Genomic DNA, 27884 nt, shown 5'->3' on the forward strand with positions numbered 1-27884 from the left:
TTACAGTGAATACCCATAATCCTATCACCTAGACTTTACCATTAACCTTTACTATACTTTCTTCATCACATTATCTATTCATGTATGCAAACTTCCATCCATCCATTAGTTTATTCCATTTTTTTGATGGATTTCCAAGTAAATTTGCAGAGAGTAGTATACTTTCCCCTAAATACTTCAGCGTATATATTGTTAACTAGATTGGATATTTGCTTACAATTTTTATTTTTGATATAAAATGGATAAATCTTGTGTATGAACCACCATTTTTTAAGTGTTATAAAATGGAGTGGAGAGTACTTGTCTCAAAGAGTTGTGAGAATAACATGAGCTAATGTGAAAAGTTCTTTGTAACTTACAAAGTGAGGTATCAGGGTGAGGCATTATTTTTACAATTGTAATTAATTTAATCATTGTCTCTTTGATAACTCTGACTATTAGATGGGAAGCCAACTCTGAGAGAGTGGCAATTTCTGTTAGACACATAACCTTCATGAGTATAAAAGCTATCACGGCCCCAATGTTAATTGTCAAACAATTTGCACACAAGCACTCACACAATAATGACAGGGCTGCTTGTATGACATCCATCGCAGTAGTCTGGGAAACTGTGCAGCGTCTGGAATATGTCTGGCAAAATGATGATGGCAACGTTCCCTTCCTCTTGATTCGATTACCATCGCTCGATTGCATTTTCCATGCTATCTGGGTGGCCCCAGAGGCCGGCCCCGGCTTTACATCCATCTTTGAGTTCTGTCACATTTCATGAATGGTTGACAAATCAGAATGCTGTGGTCAGAGAGGGAGCTTGGTTTCCTGTCCCCCCTTAACAAAACCACCAATGGCACTAAAGTTTCAAATGTGGACATTTGTCAACCAAATGCTGATATTTGGTGCCAGTTAATCTTCATTATTACTATTGTTAATGATTAGGTTATAATGTATTTGGTTAATAAAATGATACTGTGCAGAAGCTTGGATAGGACTGGTCTGGAGCTTGACCTGCCTGAAAATACTGAGCAGGTGTTGGAAGTTTGTGGCTAGATTTGGGTCATAGGAGAAAGTCCTGTCCAGTGGTGTGGATGTGGCATGGCTGCTGAGAAGAGGTAGTTGAAGCAAGTTGCCAGCATCAGAGCATAATTATTCCACAAGGAATAAAGAGGGTATAACTACACATACATGGAACAGGGACTCTAAGGGTTATCACAGACTGTGAAGGGTCTGAGATTTTTACCCTTCTTGCAAACTAAGAAGTTAGCCTGCCACAGTTTCATGGATGTTGGCAGAAGACATGAGACTCTTGGTCAGAAACAAAGGGCTTTATTTGTCAGCAAGTGGCATGAGGTCAGGTTTGCACTGCTTCCCTTGGTTCTTGAACAATGGCCAATAATCGTAAAAGCAGTTAATATTTATGAGCACTTACTATGTGTTGGCACTGTTCTGAATACTTTTCTTCCTTACTTCGTTCAACAATACAGTGGCCTTATTTGTATCCTTATTTACAGATAAGAAAACAGGCACAGTGAAGTTAAGCAACCAGCTCAACTAGCAGCATAGTTGAAAGAAGTGGAATCAGGATTCCAGAGTAAGTAGCGTCTGAGCCTGTGGTTTTAATCCCTTTGACATGTATTTCCAGGTAACCAAGTCATAGAGAGCTATGGTCAGAGCTGCTTGTTCTCAGTCAGGGAGGTTCAGGTGACGGGTACCTGACAATGTTAAAGTCCAGAGCATCCCAGGAAATGAGTTTGGAATAGAGCATGCTAACACGACCTATTTTGTTAGTATAAATACTTTCAATTGTGTAGGACAAATGTGCCTGGGAGGCTACTTTGAATGAAGGTAGCAGTGGTTTCTCTCTTTTTTTATAGAGGGTTTCCCAACTACTGCAATACTATGGTAATGTGTTTTTCTGTAACCTTATAACTCAATGTAATTACCATTGCACATTACAAGCCCCAGTGAGCTCATTTGACACTTTAAATTGGAATTCTATATATGGCAACATCCAAGCAGAAGAGTTTACAATCCTATAATTCCTTAGTCTGTTCTGTCTCCCACATTCCATATTTTGTTACTTTCCTCAAACTTCTCATCACTTCACCCCCATCCATGCTCTCAGTTGACAACTTGCTTGCTGTTTAACTGAGATCAAAGCAATCACAAAAGAACTTGCACAAGTGTCCAAAGCATATTTAACTGACTCTGCATCTGAGTACTTATAGTCTATTTTCTCTTTTGCTATTATGAATATACTATCCTGGCTCCTTGCCAAGGGCAACCCTGCACTTGTACATGAAATTGGAATGCCATTTCCTGTGTTCTACCCAAGGATATTGCCCAGCAGTTTTCTCCTCTCTTTCTTTTTTTTTTTTTTTTTTTTTGCGGTACGCGGGCCTCTCACTGTTGCGGCCTCTCCCGCTGTGGAGCACAGGCTCCGGACGCACAGGCTCAGCGACCATGGCTCACAGGCCCAGCCGCTCCGCGGCATGTGGGATCTTCTTGGACTGGGGAATGAACCCGTGTCCCCTGCATCGGCAGACGGACTCTCAACTACTGTGCCACCAGGGAAGCCCATCCTCTCTTTCTTGAATAATCAGAAAGAGAGGAGAATAATTTCCAGAACAGTTATTTGTCCCATCTACTGTGCTACTTTTCTGCTACCCTTTACAGCAAAACTCCTTAACAGGGTTGACTCTCCTTCATGTCTCCTAACTTTCTCCTCCCATTCTCTCTCAAGTCTATCCCAGGTATGCTTTTGTTCTCACCTCTCCACCTACATTGCTTTTGTCGAGTTCATGAGTGACCTCCATATTGCTAAATCCAATAATCAAAACTTAAGCATATTCAAACCATTGTGGATCACTCCCTCCTCCTTGGAACTGTTTCTTCATGTGGCTTCCAAGTTACCACACTCCTAGTTTTCTGTTTATCTCTGGTAGCTCCTTCTCAGTCCTCTGCTGTTTCACTGTATGTCTCTGACCTCTAACACTGGAGTGTCCTTGGGATTCTTTCCTTTCACATTCATAGGTCATCTCATCCAGTTTCATTGCTATAAGTGCCCTCTTTATGCTCCCAGATTTATAGCTACAATTCCTACTGCTCTCCTGAGCTAGACTTAGAGTCCCTACTCAAGGAATTGGGAATATCAACTTTTGTTAGCCAAGAATGAAGGAAGGTAAGAATTGAAAAACACAACAGGAAGGAAGTGTGGCAGACCCTGTTAGTCGTCTACTCAAAACCCATTTCCTTCCCTGTTCCTTGCTAATAATATTCTGACTTTGTTCAGTTATCTATCCATATTTCAGGAGAACAATCTCCCACCTCACTCAAGGGTAAGTCCTGTATTATCCTAAACAATGAAGCTATACTATTGCTAATCATTTGTTTGGGAGAAATCATTTCTGGCAATAAGGTATGAGGTGAAATCTGCTGGAGGAATTCTGAGAAAGGCTTCCTCACTGATGCACAAAAAAAAGATGCACAAAAAAAAAAATAAATAAGAGATGCACAGAAAGGGATGGGCACTCTTCTACCAGTGGACTTGGTGGGGGATGCGGGATGGTCTGCCTGGAGCTGTTGCAGCCAACCAACAACACAGAACTAGGGTTTGCCTGAAGACACACCCCATACTGAGGGTGGTCAAGTGGAATGAAAGGAAGGGAATGAGTGCCTGATAATATCAGTCTTTGAGATAACTAATCCAGGAGCTGCTCTACAGCTGAACTTCCTGTTATGAGGATACAGCCTTGCCTTATTGTTTAATCCAGTTGTGTTGGGATTTTTTTTTATGGCTTTTAACATTAAAGCTGACATAGTGTGGAAGTTTTCAGGGAGGTACATTTGAATATACTTATCCAGGTTTAACTGATCCAGAGTCAAGGTCCAATCAGACTTTCTTCTGATCATCTATTCTTTCTATCTCAGAAGCCACAAAACAATTAACCACTAGATTACCTGCTGATTTCCCTACTTGACTATCTGTTGCATTGAACATCCTCTTTCTCACCATTCAGCTGAGAGGTGAGATTGGAATTTTTCAAAAGAAAGTTTATAGAAAACTAAGAATACAGAAAAAGAGTAGGTATTGTCCCCTCTCCCTCCCCCTTCCCCCCCCCTTTTTTTTGCGGTACACGGGACTCTCACTGTTGTGGCCTCTCCCGATGCGGAGCACAGGCTCCGGACGCGCAGGCTCAGTGCCCACGGCTCACGGGCCCAGCCGCTCCACGGCATGTGGGATCCTCCCGGACCGGGACATGAACCCGTGTCCCCTGCATCGGCAGGCGGACTCTCAACCACTGCGCCACCAGGGAAGCCCCTCTTCCTCCTTCTTGTCCTTCTCTTCCCGCTACTTCTTCCTCTTTTTTTTTTTTTTTAATTTAAGAGCACAAATGAGACTGGTACAGCTTCTAGACACTCATATTTAGTCCCTTTCCCTGCGTAAGCTCTCCATAGGATGGAAAAGATATGCAGAGCAACTTCTAAGCAAGAACAGCTTTAGACTGGTGATACTGCCAAGGTAGTGAATCAATTCTTTGTCTCTCTCAGACTTGATCTGGATAACAGTTTTTCTTTTAAGACAGTTTTGTGTTCCTGAGTCATTTATATATTCATTTATTCAACACATATTCATTAGGCATTAACTAGAAGGAAGCCATTGTTTTAGATGATGGGGGAAGAGTGCGGAAGGTGACAGACAGTGCCCCTACCTTCAAGGAGCTTACACTCTAGTGGGGAGGGTGTGGGGGGAAGGATACAGCCAGTAAACAGGTAAATAAACTATCAAGATAATTTCTGAAGGGCTTGGACAAAGTGACATGATCAAGGATAATGGGGTGGGGAAGGATTGTGGGTGGTCAGGTTAGTGTTCTTTAAGATGACTTTGGAGCTTAGATACAAAGAATGAGAAGGACCTACCCAGTTATGCAAAACCAGGGAAGGCTAATCCAGGCAGAGAAAAGCTCACTGCAAGGGCTCTGAAGTCAGCATGAGCTGAACTTGTTGAAGGAGTAGAAAGAAAGCCAGTGGAGCTAGAACACAGGGAGGGGCCAAAGAGGTACAGATGGCAGATCATGTGGGGTTTGTGACCTTGGGAAAACATACAATGTAAAAAAGTAGAGCCATGGAAACCACTGGATGGTTTATTCAGGGAGCAATTCAAACTGATTTATATTATTTATTTATTTATCTATCTATCTATCTATTTATTTATTTATTTTTAAAGAAGATGTTGGGGGTAGGAGTTTATTAATTAATTAATTTATTTTTGCTGTGTTGGGTCTTCGTTTCTGCGCGAGGGCTTTCTCTAGTTGTGGCAAGCGGGGGCCACTCTTCACCGCGGTGCCCGGGCCCCTCACTATTGCGGCCTCTCTTGTTGCGGAGCACAGGCTCCAGACACGCAGGCTCAGTAGTTGTGGCTCACAGGCCTAGTTGCTCCGCAGCATGTGGGATCCTCCCAGACCAGGGATCGAACCCGTGTCCCCTGCATTAGCAGGCAGATTCTCAACCACTGCGCCACCAGGGAAGCCCTGATTTATATATTTTAAAGTTTCCTCTGACTACTCTGGAGAAGCAGATTGGAGGGGACAAGATAGGAAATGGGAGATCTGTTTGGAGGCTGCTTTAGTACTTCAGGCAAGAGATGATGATCTTAGATAAGGTGATGGTAATGCTGATAGAGAAGTAGCCAGATTAAGGACATATTTTGGAGGTAGAACCAGAAGATACTGATGTTTATTTAGAATTGTGAGTGAGGTTGGGATGAAGGAAATAGAGAAATTCGAGATGATTCCAAGTTTTTGACCTGAGTAAGTAGTAGATGGTTGTGCCATTTGCAAAGATGAGAAAGATTAGGAGAGAGACTGGTTTAGGAATGGTAATCAAGAGTCTGTTCTGGACATTATATATGTACATAGAGATATCTAGTAGATAAATGGATGTATTACATGCACACACACACATCTGTTTGTGGTAACAAGCATGTATTAGCTTCTTGTGTCTGCCGTAACTAATTACCACAAACTTGGTGGCTTTAAATATCTATCCTCTCACAGTTCTAGAGGCCAGAAATCCAAAATGGTTTCACTAGGTTGGAATCAAGCTGTCATCAGGGCTACACTCCTTCCAGAAGCTCTAGGAGAGACTCTGTTCCTTGCCTCTTCCAGCTTCTGTTGGCCAGCATTCCTTGTCTTGTGGCCACATCACTCTAATCCCTACCTCTCTGGTCACATTGCCTTCTCCTCTTCTGTGGTCTAATATTCCTCTGCTTCTCTCCTGCAAGGAGACTTATGGTTGCATAGGGTACACCCAGATAATCCAGGTTAATCTCCCCATCTCAAAATCCTTAATTTAAGTTACATCTATGAAGTTTTTTTTTCCATATTAGGCTACATTTAAAGGTTGTAGGGATTAGAATGTGGATATCTTTTTGGGGGCATTATTCAGCCTCTCAAAATATATATATTCAGACAAATAGAAAGTTCCTGACTCCAAGAGTAAGGGTATACATCCTACCTAGCTCAAAGAATTTTCTTTATGGGTGCCCAACAAAGATGTGTCCTCTACCTGTCTTGATGCTCTCTGTGACTCTCAAAGTTCTTGTCCCTGTTTTTTTTTTTAATTCCATCTTGTTTGATCTTCCTGCAGTAAATACTTTCTGTTTGAATGAGGTTCACGATCTAATCAACTTTCACTGTTTGTTTACTGCTGTACTCCCATGCCTAGAACAGTTCCTGGCAGTAGGTGCTCAATGAATATTGGTTGATTGAATGAATGAATGAATGATGAGGAGATGGCACTGAACAAGCAGACATGTACTTGATACTTGAGTTCAGGTGACTCTAATTTCATGGCACTTACATCGAGCAAGTGATGATGGATTTCTGTATTTATAACACTAAGTCACTGTCTAGCCTTGTATCTTTGAAGACAGGTGCTAATGTTCTCTGGAACCTGGACACATTATAGCAGTTCATTCAATGCCCAGCAATAGATTAATTTCAGATTCATATTTCCAAGTGAGTGAATCAATTTTGGAATGCACTGAATTACTACTTTCTGTCAGAAATGTTCCTCCAATTCTCACAGCTTTGCAGAATGAGGTTGATGGAGGAGTTTTTGGTCTCAATGAAGAATCAAATGCTGCCTAACTCAGGTTATTCACTCCCTTACTTTCATGGGTTCTTTGATGACCTTTAATCCTTTGGGTCACATCTTATCCTGGAAGGAGGTATTCTTTTCAAATGCCTCAGCTGCATGTGCATTCATGGTGCTAGTAGAGCTTTTTACTGTTCGTTTTAATCACACTTTTACAATAACAATAACAAACAAAACTTCATTAAAGGAAAAGAGGGTTACATCTATTGATATATCATGCTCTGCTATTTTTTGGCCACTATTGAAAACACTCATTTTATAACTAACCTAGCAAGTTATGAGACTAGGGAAGTGGTAAAACAGCTCCTATCACTTTTGTTTAAAATGTAGCCTAGAGGAGAAAATTAAAATTCTGGGAAAACACCTAACAAAATAAGGGAAATTAGGCATTCTGGTGCAGAATTAAATTTAACATACATCTCAGAATTTTCAAACTCTGCCTCTTGGAATAAACAATTTAGGCTACCAAAACATGGTGATTGTTTCTGAATTGCTTTCAAACTTGGGGACAGACTTAGGCATCATAGCAGACATATCAATAAATGTGTCTGCACAAAAGGTATCCGTAAATTGTTTGTTATTTGAATAAAATGCCAGTGTGTGTTAAGAAGAGAGAATTACTTAGAAAAATATTATGCCACTATGGAAACTGACAATAAATTTGCAGTGTCAGCACCAGGATCTTTTAAAAACACAGTATCTAAAAATAGATGAATAGAAAAAGAAACTGACAAAGTAGCGCCAAGCAAATGGCTTTATATTAAAGGAGGAATAGAACTATGGAAAGAAGGACTTATTTAAATAAGCAGTAAATAAAATGTCTGCATCATTACTTTAAGAGTATCTTCAAGAGCAGAAATATAGTAGCTGTTACTGTCATCAACCATGTTATCATCATTACTATCATCATCATCATCATCAAAATCAATTAAGAGCATTTTACATCAATAAAAATGTGGCACCAATAAAAAAAGGGAATTTCATAGTTTTCTAGGAGTTAATATTTTAAAAGTAAATCACCCTGGGGCTTCCCTGGTGGCACAGTGGTTAAGAATCTCCCTGCCAATGTAGGAGACATGGGTTCGAGCCCTGGTCTGGGAAGATCCCACATGCCATGGAGCAACTAAGCCCATGCGCCATAACCACTGAGCCTGCACTCTAGAGCCCACGAGCCACAGCTACTGAAACCCGCTCATCTAGAGCCCATGCTCCACAACAACAGAAGCCACTGCAATGAGAAACCTGTGCACCACAACGAAGAGTAGCCCCAGCTAAAGAAAGCCCGTGTGCAGCAATGAGGAACCAACGCAGCCAAAAATAAATAAATAAATTTATAAAAAATAAAATATTAAAAAAAAAGTAAATCACCCTGAAATGTCTACACAAGTGAAAATCATACTATTGTCTACTTAAGTATAAGACATGCTGACATAGAAGAGTTATAGAAATTCTCACTTAAAATACAAATCTTGTATGGGAATTTTCTGGACTATCTTCTTTATTTTTCTGTTAACCTAAAAGTCTCCTAGGAAAATAAGTGTATTAAAAAAAACAACAACAACAAACTTTAGGTTCCATTCACTTTGGAAGTGATTGAAATTTGGTAGAGGTGACACAGTAAACATTGCAGAAGTACATGAAGAATGACAAGAAGTCAAGAAAACCCTTGAGTTCTCATCTGAGCAATTCGTTAAAGCGTTATGGAGAAAAACAGTACTTTCACAGCAGTTTGAAGGATGGAACCAAGATGGTTGGAGAGGAATGAAGTCGTTGTAGCCACATGGTTCACTTTGAAAGAGGGCTCACAGGTAGCTGTGAGGTGCCTGGACATTGGAGCTTCTGCAGGGCTTAGGAAGAAATAACATATAGATCTGAGAAGAGAACCCTAAGTAAGGAACCCTGCTTCCTAACAACCAATAGTGATATTTTGGATTTAGTAAATCATAATTTAGTTTAGACACTGTGAACTTGTATATTACAATCCATGAAATAAATGGAAATTTATTTATTTCTTAATTACAAGACCATAAGGGGACGTAACATTTCTAATTGCCCTGGTCTTCTGAACAGTTTGACTAGCTTAAAGTGGAGCCTGGTTTTAGAGAGCAGACCAATGTCTGTACTAAAGTTGTCTGTTTGTGCAACTAGAGGGAGCTAGATGCAGCCGGGACTGTGAAAGAGGACTGAAAAGATTTGCCAGAAGACTGATTATTTGGTTTAGAGGACAGAAGTCTATCTCACACCTTATTTCTATATAAATTCCAGATTAATTAATAATTTCCATGTGAAGTGGAAATGACACAAATATGTGAAGTAAAAAATCAATATATAATCTTGGGAGTGCAGAAGCACCTTTTTAAGCATACCAAAAGGAAATACAATTTAAAAAACAATCAATAGCTTTTTTAGCATTTTTAGCATGAATAGCCTAAGTAACATTTTTAGGCTTAGAGCACTGGAAAAAATATTTGTTGCATACATATCAGATAGAAGATTAAGATCCTTAAAATATAATGAGTCCTTAGAAATCAATGATTAATAAACAAGTGCAACAACAGGAAAATGGGAAAAGACATGAGTAGACACTGCCCAAAGAAGAAATACAGATGGTCAATACATATTTGATACAATGTTCACTTTTACTACAACAGACAGAATTTCAAATTAAGGCAAGAATAAGATACAATCCCCCCTCCATCAGTTGGTAAAGATTAAAAATGGTAATACCCAATGTTGGCTAGGGTGCAGGGTAACAAGAAAAAAATGGTAGCAGATGTAAAGATTTATCCTTCCATAGGAAAATTTGGCAATATTTATTACAAATATTTAATATTTATTAAAAACACTCCCTCTGCCACTGGAATTCCAACTACAAGAATGAGGATGAAGGTATAAGTATATTCATCTCAGGATTTTTATGATCAAAAATTTTGTAACATCTTAGCAGTTACAATCTGAAGAGTTTTCCAACTTTAGGAGAATTGAGAAATGAGTTAAATAAATTACACACCTTACATAGCCATTAAAAATTATATTGTAGAAGAATATTAATTAACATGGGCAAATGATCAGGCTCTGTTTTTTAAAGTCAAAACAGCAGATTTTAAAACTGTGCATTGTATGAGCTTATTGCTGTAGAATAATATTATGTACACATAGAGAAGATATGGAAGAACAAACAATAATGTGTTAATAAAAACTGTGTTTTAATGTTAGATTATAGGTAATACTGAGCAGTTGGATTGCAAAGTTCCTTATGCATTGCCCAGCAAAACCTGCTTTTGTCACCTTTAATTTGAATTGGTAATAGAATTTTGAGTCAGTGTTACCTTGTTGACAGACATTGAATACAGGACAAAACTTAGGCGGGACATCTAGTATGATGAAAAGTGAATGACAAAATGATTTGTTAGTGGAATGATTTTAAACCATTCTGTGTGGCTTAAAATGAGGACTTTAGAACAAAGAGGAGAATATGATCAGTGTAGCTGGACCAGTGGCATTCACTACTGGGATTTGGATCAGCTCCTTTGGTAGATTTCTCAGGAATCTGTTTGCATAAAGTCCTGAGCAGCCTACTGGGAGAGAGCACCTCAGGACAAGCTTGCCTCGTAGCAAAGCTTCCCAGCGAGGTGCTAAGTGGCTCTGTTATCACGGTGCCTGCCACTCACGTGTGTCCCAGTATAATCCTCGAGGATTTCCTGAGTCCTGGGAAGGGACCTGTTTCAGTTTAAAAACAAAAAACAGAAAAACAAAAACAACTTGGGCACACCATCGGGACTCAGTACACTGCTTTGATACCATTCTTGTAGAAAGAAACTCCAAAGGAGAGAAAGACATTCTGCCAAATGGCTCGGCTTGAAGCTTGTGGAATTACACCATCCTCTGCAGAAGCAGCGTGGCTCCCTGAATCATGCCACCCAACCTCACCTCTCAGGTGGACCTTGTCCTGGTGCTTATGCCCTGACAGCTCCAGATCAGTTTTTTTGGTTGTTTGTTTGTTTTGCAGTACGCGGGCCTCTCACTGTTGTGGCCTCTCCCGTTGTGGAGCACAGGCTCCGGACGTGCCGGCTCAGCGGCCATGGCTCACGGGCCCAGCCGCTCCGCGGCATGTGGGATCTTCCCAGACTGGGGCACGAACCCGCGTCCCCTGCATCGGCAGGCGGACTCTCAACCACTGTGCCACCAGGGAAGCCCCTCCAGATCAGTTTTGATCAGCTTTTAGTGGGGAATGCCAAGGAGAGGGAAATTAGAGTCTGTAATACTACTGAGCCCCAAATTATGTTAATATGGAATAGGAATGTCTTTTTGGTCCAGTGGTTTTTAAACTTTTCTTTTTAACAGTAAGATACTTTTTTGTGAATTAAATATTACATGTAATCCAAAATGTAATATTGATAAGGCAGAGCTGATTGACATGGGAATGAGGAGGGGCTAGAAACCCAGCTGCTCCATGTCACCCCCTCTCTAAGCTAGGGGTACTTCCTAGAACCACTAAGGCTGAAAACCACAAATACATCCAACTTCCAGAGATGTGCAATGACTTAGTCAAGATATGCAGCAGCAGGGGGAAGGCTGGAATCCAGAATTATTTACCCTGTGGTGTTTTTCCCACTACATCACTTTCTCTACCACTCCTGTAGCACTTCTTCCCTAGAAATCCTCCACAAACACTAGGTGAAGGATGTGTTAACTAACCTTATTGTGGTAAACATTTAGCAACATCTATGAAGATCAAACCATCACACTGTACACCTTAAACTTACATAATGTTATATGCCAATTACATCTCAATAAAGCTGGGGAAAAAATCAAAACAGAAAAAGAAAAAAAAAAAGGAGAAAACTTCTATGGTGCCGCTTTTAGAGAAACAGACTAAGTCTTGCAGGTAGAAATGGAGAGGAACAGAGTAGGTGTCACAGGTGGGATGGCTCTGGAGAGACATGACAAGCTACAAAAACCCCATGGAAGAGCCACACGGGGCCTCGACACATCTGCCCCTGAGCCCCTAGACAATACAGCCAAAATCTCCTTCGGGCTGTTTCCTGGGGGACGTGAAGGGGCCCTGACCTGAGTGGGTTCTCTGCAGGCGTTCCCTCCTGCTGTCTTCCTTCAATGTGGCTTGAATCTGCCGGGCTTCCAAGGTCACCGTGGGCCCTCTGATGGAGCCTTTGATTTAACATGTAAGGGAATTCCCACTGGCTGATAAAATATTTTTCTATTTTATCACTTTCCTGCAGCTAGCAGCTTTTGGCATGCAGGGTATTTTTATAAATGTTATAAGTAAATATTTTGGGGTCAATCACCGAGATGAGCATAGACCTGCAAGCCTGGGACTGGAAGATATTAGGCTCCACTGGAAAGAAGTGGGAATAGAAAAAGTAAAATATTGAGGACCCGAAATACTTGTCAGAGCACTGCAACTCTGCACTGTGGCTCCAACATCCAAAGTAAATAGAATTAGACCAATAAAAGCAAATTGATTTTAAGCAATATATCTAGATATCCAAGGGCTTTAAGTGCTTTTACTTGGATTATGGGCCATTTACTAGAGGAAGGAGAGTTAGTAGGGTTACATTTTCACATTAATGACCATCACTTTTGTTTTCCAGACAGAACCAGACCCCTCAAGACCCTTCCACAAAGCACGGCAGACAGATTCCTAAGATGCCAAGCCACTACTCAGGGTTTCCAGGAGTCATGGGCCACTTTTGGTCCAAATGTCCCTTTGAAAAATACCCCCCAAAATAAATAAAGTGTGGGCTATGGTGGTGTTATGCTCTAATGCCCTTTCGAGTAGTAAAGTCTCAATGAGCTGCTTGGAAGCTGAGGTCAGGAAAACTCTCTTTAACACTGGGTGATTCACTATGTAGGAAACTTACTCCTTCCTGGGGAACTGCTAAACCTCAGCAGTGGCTGGAAATCCGGGGAAATCCATGCAGTGTATTGGTCAGCAGATCCGAAGTGACATCTGCCCCGAGACCCACACAGCATATTTTCCACTTTTCTCTCAGCTCCCATAGTCCTTGGCGCAGGTCAGAATGAATGGGGGGTGCTCAACAGATACATTTAACTTGCCTTGTTGATCTCTTTTTGCCCCCTTAGTCTCACCCCACCTACTCTCCCAGTGGTTGGCTGTTTGCCCCATGCTCCCTTGAGTCTAAACTTATTTGAGTCCAAATCATTTCACAATTTTTCTAATTACCTCCAGTGCATTTATTCAACACACTCATAAACTTTCTTCCTGTTCAAGGTGCTTTCAACACTATTTACTGTCATCTTCAAATTTAAGAGCTTCATGTAAACTCAGATAATTAACAAAGTCTTAGTGCCAGGCATAGAGCAGACAGTCAATAATATATTGGCAGGAAGGAGGAAAGGAAGAGAGGGAGGGAGGGAAGGATGAAGCGGGGGAGGAATCACCCTGGACCACAGCCCACATTCCTCCAGGGTGATTTTGAAACACCTGGTGAACATCCTGATTGAAGGGTGGGACCCGGTCCAGCCTACGTAAGCATCCTCCTCTGGTGCAGTGGAGATAAGATGACAGCAAGGGCATGGCAGGAAGAAAAGTGCTGAAAGGTCAGATAGAGTAAGAACAGGGCTGAGGAGGCAGGAGAACGTTGCTGAGGATGCAGACCCAGGTCCAGGGAGGAAGTCGTGGTAAAGAACCTGCCACGTCCCACAGCATCAGTCTCTGTGGTCCTCAGGATCCTCTGTAAACCTTGTTTGAAAAACATGAGTGTAGATTGGGACATCCCTCAAGTGGATCCAAATGGACTGAAAACATTTCTGGGGTCTAGGTGTGATGATATCCTCTATTTCCTGCTTGCCTACCTGTCCTGTCTCTGGAACATGAGGAAAAGAGCACACAGTACTGGAGCCAGTCTCTGCCTGCATGGCTGCAGAATCTTCTTACCACTCACCCCACCTTTCCACGGACGCTGGCTGTGAAAGAGAATCACAGAAGGAGAGTCTCTGCCCTCTAGAAGCTACCCTAGAAGGTTGTCCTTTTTTGTTTTCTCTGATTGGAGCCTGTAGTACCAATTGACCATTTGGGTTTAGGTCATCCTTGGAGAAGGTCTGGTGGGGTTTCAGAAGAGGATCTTCTGAAAATATGTGAGGAGGAACCTACTACGGGACACAATTATTTCAGTTGCAGGAAATGAGACTTTATTTACATCCCAGGTAAATTCTTCAAGGTCAGAACATAGCTAGGGAGGGAACAGAGGGGAAAACAGTAATTTTTTAAACTTGGCAAATTGTGGCAAATTAAGGACAAGATTTACTGTCTAGATATGCAACATAGGTCTTTGATGATAATAGTAATATTGAATGAGATGAAATACTTACTAAGGGCCAGGTTGTGTTAAACTCTTAGCTCACTGCTTACAAGAAGCCTATGAATTAGGTTCTCTCATATCTCCATTTTACAGATGAGGAAACTGAGGCTGACAAAACGTGGCAAAGTGCTCAAGGGCACATAGCTGGTAGATGGTAGAACTTGAATCACTGAATTTGTATTTCCAGTTGAAATCCTATTCTCTGCACTTTGGGCCACATGTATATATACACAAACTGAATAAATCCTGTTGCAAGATTAAAACTGACAATTGCTTTCTCCCCCAGGTTCAAAAGCGTTTTCACTACTTCAACCTGCTGTTGCCTACCTCTGGGGCAGGTTTGCTTACCCACTAAATTATACCATCTGGGCTTCCCTGGTGGCGCAGTGGTTGAGAGTCCGCCTGCCAATGCAGGGGACACGGGTTCGTGCCCCGGTCTGGGAAGATCCCACATGCCGCGGAGCGGCTGGGCCCGTGAGCCATGGCTGTTGAGCCTGTGCGTCCGGAGCCTGTGCTCCGCAACGGGAGAGGCCACAACAGTGAGAGGCCCATGTAACGCAAAAAAAAAAAAAAATTATACCACCTGGTAAACTGGTGGGATCCCTGTCCCCACCTTCTGGGTAACCCCCCCAACCCCCCAGGCCCACAGCACAAGCGCATGTGTACTCACAGGGGTTTGCTCTTTCTGGTAGGTCTGGGACCCTGGACTAAAGATTCCCATTCCAGTTGACTGACTTTACTAGTCCAACTCAAGTTTCTTGGTTTTCTTTTTCTTCCCAAAGATGCTTCAGGGCCTTCTGGCCCACTGCTTCCGACCTAATTACTCTTTCCCTGATAGGGTATATCTTTTTTTTTTTTTTTTTGCGGTACGTGGGCCTCTCACTGTTGTGGCCTCTCCCATTGCAGAGCACAGGCTCCGGACGCACAGGCTCAGCGGCCATGGCTCACGGGCCCAGCCGCACCGCGACACGTGGGATCTTCCCGGACCGGGGCACGAACCCGAGTCCCCTGCATCGGCAGGCGGACTCTCAACCACTGCGCCACCAGGGAAGCCCTAGAGTATATCTTGATTATGGGGTTCTTGAGCCATCTTCCAATTTGGGTCCACTCTGCTTTTTTGCATTTATGCAGGGAGCTCTTGAAAGGAAGTTTAGGTTTTGTTCAGCAGTTTTTCTTGACTTGATCTTCTTATTTCCAGCCTCTGTGCAAACAAGATTACATATAAAACTTCAGCCCTGGATCACTCTGTAGCTAACCACAGTCCTTCAGTATGTGAAGGCTGTTCTCAGGATCTCAACAACACCTATTCTATGGCTTCTAGAAAAGTTTCATTGAAAAAGAGGCATATTTCCTAAATTCTAGCAATTGCCATTTCTTTTTTTTTTTTTTTTTTGCGGTATGCGGGCCTCCCACTGCTGTGGCCTCTCCCGTTGCGGAGCACAGGCTCCGGACGCGCAGGCTCAGCGGCCATGGCTCACGGGCGCAGCCGCTCTGCGGCATGTGGGGTCCTCCCGGTCCGGGGCACGAACCCGTGTCCCCTGCATCGGCAGGCGGACTCTCAACCACTGCGCCACCAGGGAAGCCCCAAGCAATTGCCCTTTCTTAATGGAAGTAATTGGAATGCGTAGTCTGTTCCTATGTTGGAAGTTACTGAGAAACCACAGGCCCCCATAGCAACAGTATTGCTCTGTCCTAGCCCACTGTTCCCACTTTCAAGATATGTTGAAACAATAATAATAATAAAGCTATTTCAAATATGCCAAATCTAAAAAATCTGCACTCCCAGACTCCACTATTGTGACTGTGTTTCTGGTTGATAGTCTATAATCTTATCACTGTTGGCCACACATCCACATACCATCCTGGGTTATTTATGAAGATAAATCCTGTGCTGAGATCAAAATCAACAATCATTTTTTTGCTGCGTCTAAATTTATTTTTGCTACTTAAAAAATGATTTTGAAAATATTTTCCAGTGGGTTTATTTGTTTTAAAAAGATTTTGGTAAAGAGATTCCTCTGAACAAAAAGTAGCTCTTGGGTTGTCAACTACCAACTGCGACATATTTGGAATATCTTGAATTGTTATCCAGTAACAGACAATTCAGTTTTAAGAGTATTTGTACCCTTGGCTATGTTATTACGTTTTAATGTTTTCAGAGTTTGTCTGTCTAAAAATATAACTCCAGTTATTAATTTCTGGCTCATTGAGAGCATGGGTTTATTAGCTAACTGAACTGTATGTTACCCATACTTTCTGAGTTTCGATTTCCTCATCTCTGAAGTGGAAAGAGTAACACCCACTTTATAGAACTGCCATGAGATTTCAACGATGTAATCCAGGTAAAATAATGATTTCCCATCACACAGTAAGTGCTCAGTAAAAGGTAACTTGAAAAGAGCATCTAAAGAGTGAAGTTTAAAATTAATAACTGAGGGACTTCCCTGGTGGTCCAGTGGTTAAGACTCCATGCTTCCACTGCAGGGGGCACAGGTTCAATCCCTGGTCTGGGAACTAAGATCCTGCATGCCGCATGGCATGGCCAAAATAAATAAATAAAATAAAATAAAACAAAATAATTGGGTTACAAAACTTGTGCCCACCTTCTATCCCCACAAGCCTGCGTGCTCAGGAAGGTAATAGCCTCCTTTGACCTCCAACCTTCCCCAGCTTTCAGCTCAGTTCTGACACAGAGCAGTCTCTCAATGGATATTGGTGGAATGAAATTCACATGAGTATCAACTTGCCCTGCCCTCCATTGCATTGATTAGTAGTTGTCTATGTTTATCTTCAGATTCGATTTCTTTTTTCTAAATACATTAAAAAATTTTTAATCTCTGATTTTCAAAGATACTGTTTTTGTTTCACTCTTCTGTTTAAGAAACTGACTTTGAAATTCTAATGCAAATTCAGTACAATGGTGTTAAGAGGCTTACACCTAAAAAGAGTCAGCGGATAAATGATGTAACTGGCTTTTCCAAGGAGAGGTAAATGGAGACAACTTGGGAGAACAGGAGGAATTTGTCATTTGCTTTGGGGCTTGTCTCAAAAATAATCAGCTATGGTCTGGAGAGCTGACCTACAGCTATGGAAAAATTTGACCACACATGTGAATGCACTGGCCACTCTGCTGTGAGAAGTCCAATGTCATCAGGGCCATTGCGTGAAAGAGGCAATTCAAAGCACACTGGGCTTGAACATAGAGCTTTTCCTCTATAAGGAATATATTTCCCAACTATTCATCTAATAGACCTTTTCTACTCTTTAACTATATACAAAGAAATGTATGGGCAAATGCTCCAAGCTAATTTATAAATATTTCTGGTGCTACTGAAATATTCTAAACATATTTGGCTCAGATTTAAATGTTAGGTGTGTGTGTGTTTAGAGAACTTTATTTCCTAAGACTGTATCAACATTAGCCTAACGAATATTTCAAGCACCCAATATGTGCTATGAATGGTGCAAAAGGCTAAATGCATGGCAAAAAGAGCAAGAGGAAAAGTGCCAAGATGCTAGAGCGGAAGATTGGGGCCAGATTGTGTTATGCTATGCTTTTGAATTTGGAATATATTTTGTCTTATAGGACAAGGTTGGAACATATGCTTACCTTGAAGGAAAAGCAGTGTCAGTACTGGCTACCTGGAGAGCTGTGACGGAAACCAGTCTATGACTGAAAGCCGCTTTCCTGATAAATCATGCCACAGGAGGTGAGAGTGAGGGTGACCGCCCACATGATAAGTGTTTGTCATTCTTTGTTTTGTAGTCAAAGGCAACCACTGGAAGTGTCTGGCAAAGGAAATGGGTCTCATCAGGTCTCTTCTTAAGAAGACTGTCAACAGGTCAACAGTGAGGGAGATGAATTAGAGAAGGGGCAATTAACATATTTGATCTCCCTTCCTAGGTAGCTCTTTTCTAGACACAGGAGACACTAGCTATCTCCCTGGGCACCCACCTTCTCAGTTTATGGGAAAGCAGGTTACTGTGGGACAGGTTACTGCAATGGATGGAGGATTGCTGCCCCACTCTGCCCACCCATGAAAGGAGGGCACTCTTCATTCACTTGTCTTGTGGGAATTGAGCCGTACATTTGTTCACCTCTCAGATTACACGACCAAGTTTCATGTTACACAAGAGACATTCTCTGAACTCCAAGCTGAGTATCATCCTGCTAAATATTACAAACTCATTCAGGAAAGTGAATTCCTATCTTTTCACCCAAAGTAGCCTCCTGAATATGCTGGTATCTGAGTACATTTCACCAAAATGAGAAGCATTTCTCAGAAAGAGAAATAGCAGCCAACAGTACAATGTGTTAGAGTTCCAGCAGGAAACAGATGGCACTCTCAAACTCAGTGAGGAGTGTTAACAAAAGAGTGATTTACAAAGATGTGGAAAGATTTAGGGACGTGTACAGAGGATGTTGAAGGACCCTGGGGCTAAAACAGCAGAGGTGATGGTGATTGGTTAGCTCTTCGTTACCACCAGGTTTAAAGGAAAATGTGCCAGTTCCAGGCCTCAGGGTGGGTAGCTCTAAGGAAAGGGTCACTGGAGAAGAGCCGTGACATTTGATGGAAAGACGTGGCCAACCTGTGTATACGGCGGGCAAAGAGTTAAATGCACAGCCTCCTTCTCATCCCACTGGGGCTGAGAACCCATTGATGTGGCCTGTACAGATCAGCCTGCAGCGCACAGACTAGAACAGAGGAGGGTGGAGTGTGGGTCTGCAAGGCAAAGAGAAAATAACAAGCTCAGTGCAATTTTTGGTATGTGATGAATTCACATGAAATAATAACGATAAGTGTGGCAACTCAGCTCCCACTTTCACTCTTTAAACCCCAGGGAGAGAGCAGACCTTATTTACAAATTATTGTGTATATCTGTTCTAACATGGCTGGGGATACCGGAGGATCTGACTCGCTGTCTCTTGCTTGCATAACACAGAACACATGCAGGAAAAGCTGTAGGCTCTGCTCACAAAAGCTACAAGGAGATTACACACCCACAGACACCTGGGGAAATAGATGCTCACTGGAGACATACAGTAGACCATCTAAGGGCCAGAGGAGAAAGTGGGATGAGACTTTTTGGGAAATGAGGAAATTCAAAATCAGCCAGTTATACAGGGGAATCTAGAAAGCCACATGCATAACCAAGTAAGACATATGCTCAGAAGAAAAAATAAGAAGACCTAAAAGTTTCACCTAAGTCTGATCCCTAGTCTCAGAGCAAACCTAACTAAGTAGAAGGAATACCCCAGCACAGAGTCAGTCTACCAAGACTGGGAGTTGTAATTGCGCTCTCTCTTTTTTCTCTCTGTGTTTTTTCTTTGTCCGTTTCAGCTCCTGGCATTCAAAGAAGTTTCTATCAAAACGTTAGTTGAACACAAACTAAAGTAAAAGAGATTTCAGTGAGAACACATGGCAAGAAATACACTTTGCAAAAATGGTTTGGAAAAGTCTCAAAACAAATGGACTATCATAGCCTTCAACAATCAAACAAACAACAAAAAGTGAATTCTGGGGAAGGGGGGAAATCTGATTCCCAGACTTAACACATTATAATGATCAAATGCCAAATTTTACTTTATCTCTAAGGACAGAATTAGGTTGGAAGGGAAAGGAAGAAAAAGATATTTAATGCAAATAGTAGCTAAAGAGAATTGGGGTGGCTATACTAATATTAGAGAAAATAGACTTTAAGTAAAAAATTATTACAAGAGACAAAGAAGGATATTATATATTGATAAAATATCAATTCAGCAAGAAGATATAACAATTATAAACATCAGAGCTCTAAAATATATCAAGCAAACATTGAAAGAATTGAAGGGAGAAATAGATGCTGTAAGATAATAGTAGGAGACTTCAATGCCCCCACTGTCAATAAAGAATAGAACAACCAGACAAAAGATCAATAAGGAAACAGTGGACTTGAACAGCACTGTAGACCAGCAGAATCTATCAGACATATACAGAACACTCACCCAACGATAACAGAAAACACATTTTTCTCAATTGAACATGAGCATTCTCCAGGACAGACTATATGTTAGACCACAAAACAAATTTTATTAAATGTTAAAAGATTGAAATCATATAAAGTTTCTTTTCTGAGCATCCTGGAATGAAGCTAGAAATCAATAACAGAAGAAAAACTGTAAAATCCACAAATATGTGCAAATTAAACAACATATTCTTAAATAACCAATGGATCAAAGAAGACATCACAAGGGAGATTAGAAAATATCTTGAGACAAAAAGATAATGAAAAACATAACATACCAAAATTAACGAATGCAGAGAAGCAGTGCTAAGAGGGAAATTTATAGCTGTAAATGCTTACATTAAAAAAAAGAGGGTTTCCCTGGTGGCGCACTGGTTGAGAGTCCACCTACCATTACAGGGGACACGGGTTCATGCCCCAGTCCAGGAGGATCCCACATGCCGCAGAGCAGCTGGGCCTGTGGGCCATGGCCGCTGAGCCTGTGCATCCGGAACCTGTGCTCCGCAATGGGAGAGGTCACAGTGGTTAGAGGTCCACGTACCGCAAAAAAAAAAAAAAAAAAAAAAAAAGAGAGAGAAAAATCAATAGCTTAACTTACTCTTTAAGGAACTAGAAAAAGTAAAGCAAACTAAAGCTAGCAAAAGGAAGGAAATAATAAACATTAGAAGAGAGATAAACAAAATAGAGGATAGAAAAACAATAGAGAAAAATCAATGAAACCAAAATTTGATTCTTTGAAAAGATCAACAAGACTGACAAACCTGTAGATGGATTGACTAAGAAAAAAGAGAAGACTCATATAACTAAAATCAGAAATCAAGTGGGACATTATGACTGATTTTACAGAAATAAAAACTATAAGAGAATATTATGAACATTTGTATGCCAACAAATTGGATAACCTAAATGAAATGGACAAATTCCTAGAAATACATATCTACCAAATCTGAATCATGAATAAATAGAAAATACGAGTAGATTTATAACTAATATGAAGATTAATCAGTAATCGAAACCTCTCAAAAAGAAAAGTCATGGGCCAAATGGCTTCACTGGAGAATTCTACCAAACATTTGAAGAAAAATTAACATCGATCCTCAACAGTTCCAAAAAATTGAAGAAGTGAGAACATTTCCTAACTCATGCTATGAAGCCAGAATTACCCTGTTAGCAAACCCAGCAAAGATGCTATAAGAAAAGAAAACTACAGGTCAATATTCTTTATGAACATTGATGCAAAAATCCTCAACAAACTACTAGCAAGCTGAATTCAACAGCCTATTAAGAAGGTCATATGCCATGGCCAAGTGAGAGTTATTCCTGGAATGCAAAGATAATTCAATATACAAAAATTAACCAATATAACACACCACATTAACAGGGTGAAGGAAAACCCCCTGCATGATCATCTCAACTGATGCAGAAAAAGCATTTGACAAACTATCAAAATATCAATATACAAAATATTAATTACAACTTCTCTTTATTTGGGATGTGCCATGCGCCAAGCAGTACCATTAGGCATTTGAAATAGAATGTTTCGAATCCACAAGGCAACACCCTAAGATATGTAATATTACATTAGCACATCCCTCTTACATATGAAGAAACTGAGGCTGAGGCTTCAAAACTGAAGTCATATGTCAAAATCACATACATAGTGAGAAGTAGAGTAAGTACATACGTTCTAGATTTTCAGCTTACAAAGCCTAGGACGTGTCTACGGTGTATGGTGGCTTTTGCTTCTGCTGTTTGTTTGTTTTATCAAACCATTTTATTGAGGGGCTTCAGGGAAGGAATGAAGCCTGGGAGGACAATGAAGATACAATGTCCTTGTCCCAGGTGGGATCTCCCCAGCTTCACAGTTGCTGAAATCTGCTTCTATATGAAGGAGAATCAAAATGAAGGTACCAAGAGCTGATTTGAGAAAGTCACTACCTAACTGATGGGCTTAATAAAATGGCCTTTGATGTCTTCACCCCTGTCCCCATCCCGACTGGTAATCAAGGGCTACAATTTTGATTGCATATTAACTTTCATTGCTGGAATGGAGGTCTGGCCCATCTCACTCCCAAACTGACTTTGGACTGCTGGATGATGTCTCTTCCCTTTCCACAGTCTCCCCAGGGAAAGAGCGGTTCACCTGGAACCAGCAGCCCAAGGATAGAGCAGACCCCACGTGGCAGCAGAAAGAACAGAAAACAAAAAGGCAGTTAATAAACTGAGAAAGCTGGAATCGATCTGGTTTTGACTCAGAGTCATACTCTGTCTCTCTCGGAAAAAAAAAAAATCTCTCTAAAAGATTGGTGCCAGCTCACTGTACTTGAGTTATAAATAAAAGTCAGAATTAGAGTTTCCAATTTTCTAATGAGTTTTAATGGATATATTGTTTAGCTTCCTGACAAATTGATGAAATGCAGACCAACTAAATTGCAAAAATGCCTCTGACATTTGTTTACTTGGACGATTACAAGAAAAGAGATTGTTCAAGATTATATCCTGTTTTTGGTAGTGAAACCCAAAAGTCTGCTTCTGCTGACTCCTGAATTTGTACATTTTCAACCTGAAAAATCGCTTTCCAGCTAATACCTTGCTTTAGCCCCACAGCTGGGGAGGCGGTGTACCTGTCAGGTCAAGTGCTTCTGCCCTATGAATGGTGGAAATGGTGACATCTCCAGACTAGGAAGTAAAAGAGCATTTGAGGATCCAGCTTTTGTGGATGAGGTGAAGGGGCGTTCACCTAACCTAAAAGCCTAGGTTTTTCTAAGACTTAGAGATCGGGGATTTCTGGGGAGAAGCTGCTGGTATGTGAACTCCTTTTCACTGGAGTTATCCACAGAAGTAACCCCACATTTTGTTTAGGTTCCATTGATTGCCCTCTGCTCTTTGATGGTTTTTACAGCCTCCCTTGTCTATCACTGGGCGTGCGTGTAGAGTGACAATGACAGAGGAAGCACTTAATGTTAATCAAGACATGAAAGCCCTTAAATGCTATATGTCATGTGAATGCTGGCTGCTCTAAAAAGTTATGTGATGTTATAACATGGTATGTCATGCCAGTTTCATCATTCCAACCCAAGTTGTCTTATGTGAACCTGGTCTATTAAAGGAAAAGCCTTCCTCCTTTAAGAAAATAGAAGTTAAAAAAATAAGAAAAACAAAAACCTCTTTCATTTCCACTTCTCACCAGGTCAGGTGACTTCTGTTATCTTCTCTGGGTTGAAGGCTTCAACCACGGGAAATAGAGTGGCATTCAGCAAGAATTTTCCTATCACTGAGAAAATCTGCTTATTAAGTTTGCCAGAAGCTGTCTACCTCTCAGCCAAAATGACAGGCTGGCGAATCTCATGCCAGTGGGTGTGGGCGGCTTATCGGGCTCTCATCTCTGAAGGCAGAGCGTACAAGTAGGTCACAGGCAAAGGAATTGGTGGCTTCCTTTCAGTCTTGCCTTTCCAGTTGGGATTTTAAAGAAAACCTCTGGAGTGGAGGCTCGGAGGCAAGTTAGCAGGTATGGGATACCTGGGGACCAAGTATAGCCCTGATCATGAGAAACGATTAGGAGGACAAAACCCACGTAGGCTAATTAGAGCCTGTGGTACCATCCCTTCCTACCAAAATATTTACTAAACCCTGAAATCAAAGACTGGCAAATTCCCAAAGATCAACTCTACCCTCTGGGGTTTGTCAAAGTCAATCCCATCCTTCTGGGTCTTAGGAGATGTGACCCTTGCCCTCTGCCTGTCTGCACTTCTGAGTTCTGACCATTAGTCAACTCTGCTGTCAGCATTAACTTTTGTTCAAGTTCAAATCTGGAAATATCTTCCCTTTATTCTCGGTGTTCCTTTTCTCAACCCACTGCAACACTCCCCTGTCAAAGAAAGCCTTTGTAGAGCTCAAAGCAAAATGCTGTTTCAGAATGGTCACCACGCCAGGGTGTAGCCTGCACTCAGCAGAATAGAAGCGGAATGTGGCCTTTGGCTTGTATAATTGTCGTGTCTAAAAATAGCAGAGACGCCCCTTACTGTACTGGTGACACAGACCCATGAGGGATGAATAATCATCTTGACAGTCATTGGGGGTGGGTAAGCAATAGAGAACAATGAGTAAAAACTGATCTCAAAATATAAAAATGAGGGGCTTCCCTGGTGGCACAGTGGTTGAGAGTCCGCCTGCCGATGCAGGGGACTCGGGTTCATGCCCCGGTCTTGGAAGATCCCACATGCCACGGAGCGGCTGGGCCCGTGAGCCATGGCTGCTGAGCCTGTGCATCCGGAGCCTGTGCTCCGCAACGGGAGAGGCCACAACAGTGAGAGGCCCACGTACCACAAAAAAAAAAAAAAAAAAAAAAAGAAAAAAAAAAATATATATATATATAAAAATGAGTAGCACAAACTTCAAAGGATGTTTTCATTGTAAACTAGGGTTTTCGTTCCTTGATCAATTCCTCTGCCCCTTTATTCTTTATTTCTAAAACCTGAGTTTGCCCTCATTCACATCTTCTATTGAACAGGCTGCTATAGGGGAACACTCTGACTCCACGGAGTTCTCTTTAAGGGGCCTGACTGCCAGACTAGAAGACGAACACAGTGTCAATCAGTACGCCCAGGTCTCCAGAGATGGAAGAGTTGTGAACCCACACCCGTCTGGTAAAGACACTTCCCCTACACTTTGCAATGATAAATCCACTTTTGCATTATGTAATTCAGATTTTCAGGTGACTATAAGCAGTCATTTCTCCCTTGCAAATGTAGGATACTCTTAACCAGCAATGTGCTCATTTTCAATAAATGGTAAAATAAAAGCAAGAACCATTCACTTAGAGTGAAAAGCAAAGTACATAACTTGACTTCTTTTCCTACTTATTACCCACGTTTTCCCCTTTCTCCTCTGGATTGCATGTATAAACACTGACATGAGGGCCAGTGTCTTGTATTTCAGAGCTACAGTGTTTTGATGATAACAGCACGTGGAGCCCTGGGGTGGAATGTCTTAGTAGCAGTTAAAGGTTAAGGAGCATGAGTAGACATGCTCATCAGTGTCTTTGAAGAAGGGCCACATTAAGTAATGCAAGGCCAAGGGTGAGATCTCTGACCGTCCTAAGCCTCTCTCTCCAAACTTCAAGACACAGCAGGTATTATTGCCACAAGTTGCCTTGGAGCATGTCTGGGCATGTCTGCAGCCTGGGGGTGGAACCTCAGCTGTGGCACGGAGTAAAGGATGCTCAAAGCTGGAAGGCACTTTTTAGTTCATAGAGGCCAATTTCCTTAATTCACAGTCTAAGGCCTGTGTAATTTAACTATGGTTGTCCAAGAGTATTTGCAAGTACTCTACACATTGTGAATCATTTTCATACGCATAATGTCATTTGGTTGTCCCCTTAAATTTGAAGTACAGATAATCATCCTTTTTTGCAGTTGAGGAAATTGAGGCTCAGAAAGATTAAGTGGCTAGTTCCAAATCATGAAACTGTAAGGAGTGGGGCTGAGACTGAGGCTCAGTTTTATACATTCTGTGCTCTTGTCACTAGGTTATGCCACCCTGTCTGCAGCTAGAAGAGCATACATCATCCAGCAAACCTTTATTGTGTGCTTTCTAGGTGCCGGTATCATACACAGCTCTGTAATCTGTGTTCCTGCTGCATCTAAGCCATTAATAAGATGATGCTGGGCTTCCCCAGCGGTCCAGTGGTTAAGACTTCGTAATCACACCGCAGGGGGACACGGGTTCGATCCCTGGTCATCCCGATGCTTTGCAGCATGGTCAAAAAAAAAAAAAAAAAGATGATGCTGCATAATCGGAATAAACTTTATCTTTTGGTCATTTTTATTTCATTAGAGAAATAAATACAAGGACTTTTTTTTTTTTGGTCTTCACTTTCCTGTGCAGGTAAGGAGTCTCATTTTGGCTTCGCTCATGAAAGTGGTACTAACATACCTAACAAAGGTGATCATAAAATCTCCTGGGGAGGTACCTGGGAGAGTACCAAATCCAACTTTGTCATGTTTAGAGATGAGAAAATGAACACCAGAAACTTCAAGTAACTTTTCTAAGGCCACACAGCTAGCTAGATGCTGAGCCAGCACTGAAAACCAAAATGTCTGATTTATTTCTCCTAGAAAATAAATTTTAGTTTATTTCTCCTAGAAACTGAATCGTTTTCAGCCAAGTGTAGTTTGACTGCTTCATATGAGTACTTCTTTTTCGAGGACAGTTTTTACAAAGTGGTAAGATAAAAAGGGACACCTTTAGGTTTTAGGTTATATATAAATATGTATATACCTGATAGAAGCATACAGGAAGATTAGCAATTAAGCACATTCATCTGAAAAAAATGAGAAAAATGCAGAGCGTCTCTGTTCTCACTTATATTTGCCCTTTCTAATCAAGACCATATGGAGCTAGAAAAGAACCAAGAGCCCCGCGTGACTGCCAAAGACAAAGAAAGAACAGCAGAGAAAGAAAACCGAGGGAAGAATGGAGTAGGGACATGGTGCTGTTTCCAGCATCTCAGCACAGGGTCACACTTCCAGCTCCTCATCAGCTAAGAATATTTTGCTCACATTGGGCCAGTTCACGCTGCACAGGAAAGCCGGTAGCCATCCTCTCACAGCCCACCGCTTCCTGTGGGAGCCAGCAGATCAGGCTCAGCCCTGCCATTCCTTTGACTGACATGCTTCCAAGCCCGAAGAAGGAGCTCGCTGCTCATCCTGCCCTTTGGTGGAAAAGGGTCCACCGTCACCTCCCGACAGCGATCAGGAAACGACTGTCCATTTCTCAGGTGTCTTTTTCCCACCTGTGTGTGTGTGTGTGTGTGTGTGTGTGTAGGAAAGCTCAACCTTCTTCTGGCTCACAGCACTCCAAGTGCTCACCATTCATGCAAGTTAATTATTTACAGTTGTAATCATAAGTTTCCTTTTTCCATGACAATGCAAGCAGCATTAGGTACAGGAAAAGGCCTTCTAACGGACTCCTTCCACCCCTTGGTTACCACAACATCTCTCCTGCAGGTTCCAGAGCCTTGCACCTGCCTGCAGAGAGATGAGAGACACATTGTTTCTTTACAGTCCCTCCTCCTAGGAGAGGAAAAGTTCCTTGCTGAGTCTGCCTGCTGAGATTCCCTCTTTGGATTTTCATTCTTAGATCAACTTCTCGTGAGGCCAAATGGCAAAAACAGATCAATAATATGGGCTCATTTAAGTGGTTCGAAAACAGTGCTCAAAAATGTTTGCCCAGGGCTTCCCTGGTGGCGCAGTGGTTGAGAGTCCACCTGACGGACACGGGTTCATGCCCTGGTCTGGGAAGATCCCACATGCCGCGGAGCGGCTGGGCCCGTGAGCCATGGCCTCTGAGCCTGCGCGTCCGGAGCCTGTGCTCCGCAGCGGG

The sequence above is a fragment of the Mesoplodon bidens genome (genome assembly GCF_964165515.1).
Source record: "Mesoplodon bidens genome assembly, chromosome: 17".
NCBI classification, from domain to species: domain Eukaryota; kingdom Metazoa; phylum Chordata; class Mammalia; order Artiodactyla; family Ziphiidae; genus Mesoplodon; species Mesoplodon bidens.